This window comes from Balaenoptera physalus (assembly GCF_965194825.1).
Source record: "Balaenoptera physalus genome assembly, chromosome: 16".
Classification (NCBI taxonomy): domain Eukaryota; kingdom Metazoa; phylum Chordata; class Mammalia; order Artiodactyla; family Balaenopteridae; genus Balaenoptera; species Balaenoptera physalus.
This window is the reverse complement of record NC_138898.1, coordinates 40,342,942-40,353,470: the sequence shown is the minus strand read 5'-3', so window position 1 is coordinate 40,353,470 and position 10,529 is coordinate 40,342,942. Positions and strand designations below refer to the sequence as shown.

Sequence of the window (10,529 nt, the reverse complement as noted above, 5' to 3'; positions counted from 1 at the left end):
GGTGCATCCTGGCAGAATTTCCAGGTCAAAAAATGGAACACCATGCGTATTTATTAAAGGGGGCTCAAGTGGGACTACACTGGGGAACTTTGGATAGATGATCTCCATTCCTTACAGTCCTGAAGTTCAGAGAGTCGGGGAATACAGAGGGACAAAGTGATTCAAGGAAGCAATGTTAGAACAGAGAAAGTACTGAGAAAGGAAAGAGCTGGCCCCCAGCTAAGAGAGTGGCTGAAATGGTGTCAAGATTGGGCACTGGCAGGCAGAAACAAAGTCTTCAAACAAAGAACACTGAGACTGGAGGCTTCCATCTACCCGAGTTGAAAGAAAAACAAGATCCCAGCTCTGACTACCTTCTGTGGCAGATCTCCTCTCGTCTGCCGATGTATTTCCAAGACTCAATGTCACTCATTAAGTTCCAAAGTTCATAGCCCAAAGGAGCTTAGTTTTAAGTAAATGATCCAAGAATGTATTGGTCTCCAATGTAAAGCCAAACTGAATTGTTATTGGCCTAAATGTTGAATGGCAAAAAAAAAATCACTGTAGTTATTAAATCTGTTATTTCAATTAATGATATTAGTACACCATGCCTTTTGAAGTGGGGCAAATTGAACATTTTTAAGTGCCTTCCATTTTATTTGGATTGATGCCACTCTTATAAACCCAGTAACATTTTACAAAAGCCTAAAATAATTTTATTTATATATTGATTTATTTATAGTTCATCTATTCTGTTCTAACATCTAAATTCTAGGTAAATCTCTGCAGCACTTTGGAACTTTGGCTTAAGAATAACAGGAGACTTGAACTAATTGTCCTGCCATTAAAATGCATGGAGATACTCATCTATGAGGAGAAGGTGAATTTAAAGCAATTACTTTTTCTACATAGAGCTTAACTAAGAGGACAAAGAGGAAGACAAAGTTTGATAAAGGAATAAGCTGTTTATGATAGAAAAGGAAGGAGCAGAGTATGGAAGGGAAAACTGGCCTTGAAGTGAGAGATCTTGGATTCCAAGATGTTTTTTCTGAAACCTATGGCCAAGTCATTCACTTGATGTAGGCCACATCCCTAAAGTTATCAGGCTGTTAATTAGATTATTCCTTAGAGTTTTCTGCAGGTTTACAATATTTTTAGAAATTAAAGCAAATAAATGTAATGTATATTCATCTTAAAAAGTTGTAAAATATAAGAAAAGTACAAAGAGAAAAGAAAATAAAAATATCATTAATACAGCTATTCAGACAACCCATGTAAAAATCGGAGATACAGTCTTCTACCTTCTAGTCGTTGGCTCTCTGTGTACTTGAGTGTGTGTGTGTGAAACTTCCTAGAAGCAAAATTAGGAGGAAGCAGTTTTGTAGTATAACTTGTTCGACTAAAATACACATCATGGATAATTTTCATGTTTATACATTATTAGAAAACTTTATTTAACTTTTTATTAAATATGACTTTATGAGCCTATATTTATAAGTTTATAAATGTGAGTTTATTGTAATGAGTTTATAAATGTGAGTTTATTGTTATTGTATATATATGTATATATATATATATATATATATATATATATATTCATTCTCCTCAGGTTGTTTCTAATTCTCCACAAAATTAATCACTCCAGTGACTGTCTTTGCAACTAAATTTCTGTGCAATATCCAACAGTAAGCAGGAGAAATGGGGAGAAGATGTGTGGGGATGTGGGGATGTATGTCATGTACATATACATTTTTTCACAATTGAATCTTTAAGAGTTGGGAATCACATCTTACTGGATTCAGAGTACAGTTGGGCCAATTACTGCAGGAACAGTTAGTAATAGGAACAATTTGATTAGGTTTAGGTAGTAGAATTAGGAGGGCTTTCCCTGAATAGAGCCATGCTCCCGGGCTGGGGTGGAAAGACCACATTCTTCTGGAGAAAAAAAGGACATTATGGAACAGGAGGAAAGATCCAGAAACCTCCTGTTGTAAGAGCCCTATAGCTCTAAAGACCTTACAACTCACTCTGGTAAAGGAATTAGGAAAGAATGTATGAGTTAGGAGCTCTTCAGGCAGGTTAGAGAGTCGGAGAAAACTCCAAAAATAATGACTACATTTCCAGTTGTACCAAGAAACAAGGTGTCATCATCTCTCTGGCTTTATCTGCTGTCACTCCTTGCCCTGAATTTTATGGTCTGGTTTAAATTACCTACTTATAATTATCCCCCTCCCCAGTCCCATGCCATGCCTTTCTCATTTTGCCTGGCCTGCTCCTTTTCCTTTGTTCTTCTGGAGTCAATTCTATATAACCTTTAACAATTAACTCAAGCTCCAGTTTTTAAGGAAGCCATGTGTAACTTCCCTTACTAAAGTATGTTACACCCTTCTGGACTCCCATAACACCCTGTGCCTGCTTCTGTTAATCTACTTACCATATGATAATGACATTTAGTCTTCGCACATCTTTCTCTTTGAATTGAACTTCTTGAAGGAGGGATTTAGCCTAAGTCATCTTTGTAATTCTAATATCTAGGATAATATTTAGAATACTCATTTGTTTAATGGAAAGACTGCTTCCACAATAAAGCTGGACAGTTGAGGAATAGATAAGAACAAAATTGTGTGATAACCGAGGCAATTTCAGTTATTCAGATAAATCAACTACCATAACAGTAGATGAGGGAGGATTGCCAGGTTAGGTGTATTTGATGGTTGTTTGCTTCTGTTTTTTTACATTCCATAGAGTAAGTTTCCTTGATTAGTTAAATTGACACTGCATTAATTGAATACCAAGAATAATGTGTAGCTGATCTAGCTGGCCCAGGACCCTGGAGAATGCAATTCAGTGCTAAAATGAGGCTTCATGTCATGGCTGAAGTACAAGCCCAGTATGGAAAGATCACATTTCCAAAAAAGAGCAATTTTTGAATCCCCTGAAGCAGAACTCAAGATGTTCTATTTCATTTCTCCCTGTACTGTTGATGATTTTTAATGGTCAGTGAGTCCTTCAGTTATTTTCTCATTTGAAAAATGAGTTGATATCTACCAAAATGAATGAAGGAAGTAAAGAGAGCCAAGTAGGTGTCCAGAGAGATAAGATTAATGGACAGGTTGCCATTGGTAGTTTTCCTGAATGACATTTCAAACAGAATTTGAGTGTCAGTAGTCAGAGTCTTATGAAAATTGCTATGAGAATTACTATGCAGTAGTTATGAGCTCAATGATATAATAAAATTGGTAATTCCTATAGATTATACTCTCTTACTGCATGTGAATTAATTATTTTACAGAAATGAGGAAAATATCTATGGCCATGGTGACAGTTGCACTGCACTGGGTGGGAAATGTCCAAGGAAATCTAACTCTTGAAAATTTGAACCATTAGATACTTCAATTTAGACAGCTGCGGCCCCATGTGACTTATGGGCCTGCCTTCTACACATTGTGTTTTAATTACTTTATTAAGATCTTGGCTATCATCAATTTGTGAATATTTTAAATTATATAAACAGTAAGAAGAGATACATCAAATAAAAGAGATAAAAATCTCTAGAAAAGTCCAAATATGCAACAATTTTTACTATTTTACCAACACACTTTACTAATAAAAATAAAGCACTTAAGTGCATGAACATGATCTAAATACCATATCATTATAAATTACTTCCTGTGTTCGCAGGCTTAAAGATTATTCAAGATCCTGCTAAGAAATTAAAGCCACATGGCATTCTGAACATGCAGATGTTTGGAGTATGTTCACCAAAGCATGCAAAAATATTGCCAAACCAAACCAATTTTTACTTAAACTATTTCTCTACATACATCTGAGACATCCCTTCTATTAATTTTTGCCTAAGGAGAGAAAAGTCACCTTTTATGTGTTGTACTGTGCTGTTTTTTTAATGTTCCCAGACAAAACCTCACCTGTTTAACAAATCCTGGAGAAAAGGTACTCCCCTTTTGTTTCGTGGAACTTTTTGGTAGTTATCATGCCAGAACTCCAAAGGCAGAGATGTTGGATCCTACTGACATTTTTCTTTTCAGCCCATCCCCTCCAGGGCATGGCTGTCCAAAGATGTCCCTGCCAGGCCACACTGCCAGGTTTGCTCTGTGGCCTCACAGCTGAGCTTTTACCTTCGGCCCTGAGATTGGAATGTTCTCTCCTCCTCATTGTCCATTTTGCACAGTCTCTATGGAGTCACTGCTCTTATGTGGCAATATGGAACTCCAGAAAAGTGCTTCTTGGTTTTTCTTGCAGCACTGATTTCTGCCTAACCCTCTGTTCTTGAAGTCTGGTGTCTGCAATGCTCTCAAGTCTGCCATAGTGTTTTGCAAAGTCTGAGAAGATCATTGCTGTATCTCTTTGCCTGGATTCAACAAAGCTCTTATGTATAATATGACAAGGCATATAACCCTTGATTACCTCAAGGAGTGGACCCAGCTCTTTCTCAAAAGGTTGCTTCTATAAAATAGACAGAAAATACTATACTCAAAATTACAGATAATCCATATGATTGGAGGATACTGCAGTTAAGTTGGTGGTAAGAATAGTTGAAGGCTAATGAAGAACTCAAGATGAAATAACGTGTTCATGTCTTTTGGCTCTTAAGAAGAGTTAGTCTATCCTAGAAGAAGACATAGGGAATTCCTTGACATTGGCCTTCGCAATAATTTTTTAGATTTGACAGCAAAAGCAAAGGCAACAAAAACAAACAAACATGTGGGACTACATCAAACTAAAAACTTCTGCTCAAAAAAAGAAACCATAAGCAAAATGAAAAGGCAATCTATGGAATGCGAGAAAATATTTGCAAACCATATATCTATTAAGGGGTTAATCTGATGAAATATACAAGGAACTCATACAACTCAATAACAAAAAACCCAAAAAACCCTTGGAGCTTCTAGTGAGGATTAATATAGAAATTTAATTTCAAATTTTATAGCAGTCTTCAGAAACTAAAGTTAATAATCAGAGTCAACATATATCAATCTTTGCAATTATTCTTTCGTTTCTTTCCATATTCCCTGAGGATGTTTCAAACATTAAGCTCCATTTAACTATGGAGATTTACCACCTTTGTTCTATGTGACTGAGTCACTAAACACTAACTTGGGATAAAGTTTATTTTTTTCTTTTGTTACCTAACAGAGCTCAGGTAACAAAAGAAACTTTAAATCTCAGCATTTTCAATATTAATACCAAGCCCCACGTGACTACAGTGGAGCCCATTGTGATCCCAAACTGGAAAGGTTTTGGAGCTCATCTAACACACTTCTTTCATTTTAAAAAGAATAAAGTCCAAACAGTTTGAAGGTGGTGCTAGGCTATCCCTCAGAGACTGTTCTTGTTTCAAAAATGGGTACAATTGGAGGGCTTTACTAAGTTCAATGTTGATTTCACCTTGGTTTATTCCTAAAGCATGAATAACTAAAGGAGGTATGCTGCAAGGATGCAGGCAGGTGGGCTGAGTGCCCCAGGTCTCCCTTGTAGCTCACAGAAGCACTCCAAAACTTGGCTACCATGGCAATATTTGCAGTCTCTTAAATGCTACAGTGAATATGGTGCTTTACTTTGAAAGTGATCTAAAGTTTGCTTGTGGGTGGGGATGTCGGAATGGTTGCAGCTTATTAGTTATTGTGAAGAGTGGAAGGAGAGTTCTTTGAAACCAGAAAGTTGTAACCCTCGATGTGGATGGGTGTGGCTTACAGCACATGTGGTGAACTGAGGGAGTGGGTAGATATTTGAGGTATATGCTTGTGTGCATTTTGTGTATTCCTACACAGTTTGGTTTAGTTGGGTGCAATTTTCTGTGTTCACATAGTGTTTCTCAAGGATGAAGTCCTGCATTTGAAATATATTATGCTCAAATGCTTACATAATATGTTCATTGCATTGACACAAATTCATGTTTTCAAAACAAGCCTTAGAGCAAAACTGACTGTATACCTACTAGTGGCTATTTATGGAAAGACCAAGTCATGAACCCCTCACTGTACTTATTCCAAGTCACCCAGCTGGCTATTGGCAAAACGAAGGCTGTAACCTAGCTCTCTAGACCAGTAGTTGAATTATCTTACCAGGTCACCAAAATATCATAACTCTTTGTGAATTCAAGTTCACAAAGTGAATAAAGTGCAGAACCTGAGCATACTTTGAAAGGTATAAAGTGCTCAATGTAATATGTAACTAGAAATGCTGTGAGTCATTTATTTTGTTTTCAAAGTCAAGAGAGCAATGTCTCTGCCCTATTCCTCTTTGAAAATAACTGTGCTTAATCTTCTAGGAATCAAGTGGGCAGAAACAAATCAACTAAACTTTAGTGCAAGAGAGAAATGGGGAGGACTAGCAAAAGAAGATAATAATTCCTAGGCTTGGAAGCACCTAGCCAACTGAAAGGGTATAGAAAAGAGAAAATGGAAAAGACTGACAAAATGTGTCCAATCTCTTGCAAATTAACCATGTCTTTGCCAAGAAAGCATACCTCGGTTAAGAGTTCTTGCCTTCAGGGTACATCAAAATCCCTTAAGGAAGTTTTGTGAAAACAGGTGTCTGGGGTCTACTCTAGTTCTACTGACTTAGAATTTCTGGTAGTGGGACCCAAGTATGTATATTTTTTATGGCCAGGTGATTTTGAGGAGCCATTTTAATAAGAATCGTGAGAAATAGAGGTTGTGTCACCTGAGGCACCACTTAGCAGCTCACAGACTTGGTTTATGAGTCCTTAATGTACCTTGCTATTCACACAGCATTTGTTATGAGGATTAGATGAGTTAAAAAATATGAAAATAATTTACAATCTGTGAAGCACTGTATAATAGTTAAAAGACAGAAAAAATCTGGACCCAATTTATAAATATTTTATAGGCAACATGATCTTACAGTCTAACATCCCTAAATAAACTAATTTGTTATTGATTTCCATGAATAAAATGAAAAATCAATTGAAAAATAGTCTGTTTTTGAACACGGACTATGTCTTTTATTGGTCTAAAATCAGAATTGATAAACGAGCTGTGAATCATGATTGCAACCATGTCTTTAGTGGTCAGAGTGTATATATAGCAATGATTTTTAAAATGTAGTTCCTTCTATCTGTGCCATACCTCCTTCCATCACACTTTGGGGACAAAGACGGCTCTTTTAGTATGCTTAGTGAGTTTATTTTTCAATTTGAATGTGTTACTGCTTGAGTGTATGCATTTAAAATTTTTATATGTGGGGTTATTATATTTCTCACTCTTCTTCCAATCTTTTTCACTAAATATTATGTTGTTAAGATTCAGTTAATCCATTGCTTCTACTAATGATTTCAATAGCATGTAGATATGGTAAATTGCATTAGTTGGTCCAAATCTTTATCCTTCCTTGTATTTTTTTTAAATAAATTTATTTATTTATTTTTGGCTACATTGGGTCTTCGTCGCTGCACACAGGCTTTCTCTAGTTGTGGCGAGCGGGGGCTACTCTTTGTTCTGGTGCGTGGGCTTCTCATTGCAGTGGCTTCTCTTGTTGCAGAGCATGGGCTCTGGGTGCGCTGGCTTCAGTAGTTGTGGCACATGGGCTCAGTAGTTGTAGCTCGCGGGGTCTAGAGTGCAGGCTCAGTAGTTGTGGTGCACGGGCTTAGTTGCTCCGTGGCATGTGGGATCCTCCTGGAGCAGGCCTCGAACCGGTGTCCCCTGCATTGGCAGGCGGACTCCCAACCACTGCGCCACCATGGAAGTCCCTATCCTTCCTTGTATTTATGCTCTTTGCTATGCAAATTTGCAGGGCCCTCTCACATGAACAGGGTGACCTGCCCTACCCCTTGACATTAGTCTCAGCCATGTGATTTGCTTTGGGATACTTGCTGACTTGATAGAAACAGAAGTTTGAAAAAGCATGCGTGTGTTTCCACTTGCTCTTGAGCCCCTGCCATTACAATAAAAAGACATGCTCAGGTTATCATGCTGGTCCCAAGAAGATGAGAGACCATGAAACAGAGCCAACCTGGAAATATCTGAGTAAGCCAGTTGGCCTGTGGATGGATGAGCAAGCCCAGCTTTTATCAAATGAGCCCCACAGAAGTAGAAATAAATGTATGCGGCTGACATTTTGTGGTTGTTATGTAGCGCTACTGTGGCAATAGCTAACTGATACAGTGTACTATGAAAATCTATACTCTCTTGCTGATTTTGAGTTCAGGCTCTCAAGTATGGGGAGGCTAACCAATTGATTCAAAGGTAAAGCAACATATAATATTCATATTTGTTTTTCAAATGTGATTTAATGTGTAATGGATATATATAACCTGTCATAGTTTACAAAGTGTTTACATTCTTATTATCTTATTTAATCCCCTCAACTCAAAGTAGCAGCCAGGGTAGTTTTGAAGCCCTCTCCTCCCTCCTCAAAGATTAGTAACTTATGTCTTTGGTTTTTCAACTATTTTATCCTGACTCCTTAAGATACATTCATTCCCTCTATATTATGACCTAATTCCACCAGGCTTAGCAAGAATATTCAAAGCAGCTTTATATCAACACACTGGTAAAAGACATCAAGTATTCACGTAACACAGAGAGAAATCTTACAAATGTGCATATTTTAAGTGGTCCATCTTCTGTTCACACTTCTGTACCAGTCAACCCAAAATCTGGATGAACACACACACACACACACAGAGGAATGCTGACATGGATTAATAACTCCTATTGCTTCATAATTTGTATCATTTCAGCATAGTACATTCACAGTCCCTTGTACCAACATAAAAATGGCCACTATGTACAAATAAATCGCAAAAATTCTTGGTAGTTTGATGAGATAAATATGGACATAAGAAAATTACATTGATTATAGAGCCACAATATAAAACTTGGGGGAATTATCAAGCTGGAGAAATTAAAGGGAGCAAAACCTCAACTTTGGCTTTGAGCCTGCATAAGGGACAAATATGACACCCGAGAGAATGTACCTATTTCAAATGCAATAGAGGCAGGACCATCAGCTACTGACCAGCAGGAAGGCTGGCCCTGCCACAAGTAGCCCAACTAAGAGATTGTGGCGGCCACAGAACTCATGGAGAAAATATGATTCAAAGGGGATTTTCCAAGAGGCAATATGAAACAGAAGAGAGAGAACTGGATAGAAAATTTCAGAGACCAAGTTTCTAGCTCTGGCTCTGTCCCAAGTGCTGTGTGATGCTGGGCAAGTTATTCAACTTCCCTGTACATCTTTTTTCTTGACTTCAATATTGAGTTGGACATTGAGTAGGAACTGGAATGATAAATAATAGGGTTTTCCTTGGGTGCTGACTTCTGCTTCAGCGAAGCCAGAACATGATGGTGTGGGTGACTTGCCTTTGCCGTACCTATAGAGCTGATTTTTGAGTCATATTCCTAGTTTTGTGATGAACTAGCCTCTTTGTTATGTAGCCTCTTTGTAGTTTTTAATATTACAATTACACTGACACACTTTAAAGGCCATAATTTCTCCCAGCATTCCACTGAGAAGATCAAAGCCAGGGAGGATAGCTCAAAGAAAGTATTTTCCTGTGCTGATGGATTAGACAATGAAAAGAAAGTCAAAATAATCCATCTCCATCAGCTTCTCTCTTTCCTCTGCTCTCACACCATTTATTTAGAAACTATGCTGACCTACCACGAAGAACTGCTGTAAGAATCAGGAACTACCGACCACCTGAGCTCCCTGGAGACAAGGCCAGAAACTCAGATTTGCTCCTATGCATTTCCAGCTCAAGCAGATTGTGTGTGTTTTAAAAATGACGAGTTGTGATGGGGCCGCTGCTTTGATATGGTCCTCTGTGGCCCTTGTGTCAATCGGTAGCCTTGAACCCCACTCTGGGGAGGAGAAGGAGCAGAGAGGTCAGTGCTTGGTGGCATCCAGGGTAATGTGTCAGCTCATAAGTCTTCAGAACCTCCTGCCACGGAAACCAGCTGCAGCTTGCAAATGTCTGAACCCTGAGCTTTTTCTGCCTCCTTGTTTTGTCCTTGTGTGAAAAATTGTAACTGGATCTATTCCTGTTTGGCCTCAAAGGTGACCCATTTGACAAGTCGGCCCTGAGCCTGCCAGGTATTTGAGAAGAAACGCAGAGCATCACCACCCCGTGGTATTTCATCTTCCAGGAGCTCAGGCTGGCCTGTTTTCAACCTCCCTTGCCCTGCCTGTGGCATCGGGTGTGCCACCACCCTGTCTCCATTAACCTGTCATTAGTGCCATTAATGAAAATCCAGTTTTACACACTGAAAAGTGATCTGAAGCAGTCTCGAGGAAACCCTATAAAGGCCACCCCTGCTGTTAGCAGGAGCCTTCACACACCTGCAGTTTTGTCAGGACTCTTAAAAAGTCCTCTCCCCCTGGATGGAAGGAGGGGCAGCAAGTATAATAAACAGTATAAACAGCTTCATTCTGGGGCTGGGAAATCCCTCCTCTGCCTCACGTGCTCCATGATGAAGTGAAATGTTAAGTTTTTGTCAGTTGAGGAAACTGGTCATTAACCCCTCAGGAACAGGGATTGTTCGCCAAACCCAGCAGGCTTAAACAAT

At 38.6% G+C, this 10,529-nt stretch overlaps 1 long non-coding RNA gene across 1 annotated transcript in view; it reads left to right on the top strand.

The window, feature by feature from the left end:
- The first annotated feature begins 615 nt into the window (after positions 1-615).
- The window catches only part of LOC309644506, a 169,881-nt gene continuing 159,967 nt past the window's right edge, over positions 616-10,529 (top strand). Inside the window, exon 1 of the long non-coding RNA XR_014254461.1 lies at positions 616-859. This is a non-coding gene — a long non-coding RNA (uncharacterized lncRNA). The remainder of the gene's footprint in view (positions 860-10,529) is intronic.